The sequence below is a fragment of the Talpa europaea genome (genome assembly GCF_964194135.1).
Source record: "Talpa europaea genome assembly, chromosome: X".
Lineage (NCBI taxonomy): Eukaryota > Metazoa > Chordata > Mammalia > Eulipotyphla > Talpidae > Talpa > Talpa europaea.
In genome coordinates this window covers 39,243,769-39,246,239 of record NC_140081.1, presented here as the reverse complement: position 1 = coordinate 39,246,239, position 2,471 = coordinate 39,243,769, and positions in this window count along the sequence as shown.

The following is a 2,471-nucleotide window of genomic DNA, read 5'->3' as shown; positions in this document are numbered from 1 at the left end:
TCTTACAAGACCGCAGGCAGACGGGCCGGCATGGAAAGCCCCGGGCAACCCAGCACCATCAAAGTGTTAGAGACCTCACCTGGCCCAGCAGCGCTGACGAGCCTCAGGCTCCGCCCCTGTCCTGAGTCTGAGCCCTCCCACCGGACTTTGCCTGCGCAAAGGTGCACTTCCCACGGCCGCCGCTAGGTGGCGCTGGTGAGGGGGTTCGGGGACCCTCAGCCCCCACGGGCTTAGGGTGACCTCGACCCAATGAGAAAACAGGACCCTCTTCCCTCGTGGGGGAACGGGGCCCTCTACCCCCTTGGGGGAACGGTAAATCGTCCCCCCCCCTCCTCCCGGGGAACACCCGCACCCTCCTCTCGCACTGACGCCCCCAGCGACAGGCCGTGCGCCCGAGGAAGCCCTGCAAGGAGGCGCGGGGTCAATGTGAGGCAGGGCACCCCCTGTAAGCTTCAGACAGGCGGCGGCCGCGGCCTCTCCCTAAAGTGCAGGCAGGCAGGCCGGCGCGGAAAGCCCGGGGCCTCCCAGCACCACTCAGAGGGGAAGAGTGCTCACCTGGCCCAGCAGCGCTGATGAGCCCCAGGCTCCGGGCCCCGTCCGGAGACTGATCCCGCCCACCGGAGTCTGCATTCACCAAGGAGCACTTCTCAGGGCCGCCGCTAGGGGGCGCTGGGCAGGGGGGTGTTCGGGGACCCGCACCCCCCGGGGGAAGGGGAGGGGGACCTCTGCAGACATGGGGTTCCTGGGCCCTAGGCCCCGTACATGGTCAAGGGACCTCAAGCCACTTATGGAAACGGGGCCGTCTTCCCCCTTGGGACACCTGCACCCTCTTCTCGCACTCGAACCTCCAGCGGTAGGTCTTGTTCCCGAAGACACCCTTAGAGGCGGGGCGGGGTCACCGTCAGCGGGGGCACCCCCGCTAAGCCACAGACAAGCGGCCGCCGCGGCCTCTTACAAGACCGCAGGCAGACGGGCCGGCATGGAAAGCCCCGGGCAACCCAGCACCATCAAAGTGTTAGAGACCTCACCTGGCCCAGCAGCGCTGACGAGCCTCAGGCTCCGCCCCTGTCCTGAGTCTGAGCCCTCCCACCGGACTTTGCCTGCGCAAAGGTGCACTTCCCACGGCCGCCGCTAGGGGGCGCTGGTGAGGGGGTTCGGGGACCCTCAGCCCCCACGGGCTTAGGGTGACCTCGACCCAATGAGAAAACAGGACCCTCTTCCCTCGTGGGGGAACGGGGCCCTCAACCCCCTTGGGGGAAAGGTAAATCGACCCCCCCCTCCTCCCGGGGAACACCCGCACCCTCCTCTCGCACTGACGCCCCCAGCGACAGGCCGTGCGCCCAAGGAAGCCCTGCAAGGAGGCGCGGGGTCAATGTGAGGCAGGGCACCCCCTGTAAGCTTCAGACAGGCGGCGGCCGCGGCCTCTGCCTAAAGTGCAGGCAGGCAGGCCGGCGCGGAAAGCCCGGTGCCTCCCAGCACCACTCAGAGGGGAAGAGTGCTCACCTGGCCCAGCAGCGCTGATGAGCCCCAGGCTCCGGGCCCCGTCCGGAGACTGACCCCGCCCACCGGAGTCTGCATTCACCAAGGAGCACTTCTCAGGGCCGCCGCTAGGGGGCGCTGGGCAGGGGGGTGTTCGGGGACCCGCACCCCCCGGGGGAAGCGGAGGGAGACCTCTGCAGACATGGGGTTCCGGGGCCCTAGGCCCCGTACATGGTCAAGGGACCTCAAGCCCCTTTTGGAAAAGGGGCCGTCTTCCACCTTGGGACACCTGCACCCTCTTCTCGCACTCGAACCTCCAGCGGTAGGTCTTGTTCCCGAAGACACCCTTAGAGGCGGGGCGGGGTCACCGTCAGCGGGGGCACCCCCGCTAAGCCGCAGACAAGCGGCCGCCGCGGCCTCTTACAAGACCGCAGGCAGACGGGCCGGCATGGAAAGCCCCGGGCAACCCAGCACCATCAAAGTGTTAGAGACCTCACCTGGCCCAGCAGCGCTGACGAGCCTCAGGCTCCGCCCCTGTCCTGAGTCTGAGCCCTCCCACCGGACTTTGCCTGCGCAAAGGTGCACTTCCCACGGCCGCCGCTAGGGGGCGCTGGTGAGGGGGTTCGGGGACCCTCAGCCCCCACGGGCTTAGGGTGACCTCGACCCAATGAGAAAACAGGACCCTCTTCCCTCGTGGGGGAACGGGGCCCTCTACCCCCTTGGGGGAACGGTAAATCGTCCCCCCCCCCTCCTCCCGGGGAACACCCGCACCCTCCTCTCGCACTGACGCCCCCAGCGACAGGCCGTGCGCCCGAGGAAGCCCTGCAAGGAGGCGCGGGGTCAATGTGAGGCAGGGCACCCCCTGTAAGCTTCAGACAGGCGGCGGCCGCGGCCTCTCCCTAAAGTGCAGGCAGGCAGGCCGGCGCGGAAAGCCCGGGGCCTCCCAGCACCACTCAGAGGGGAAGAGTGCTCACCTGGCCCAGCAGCGCTGA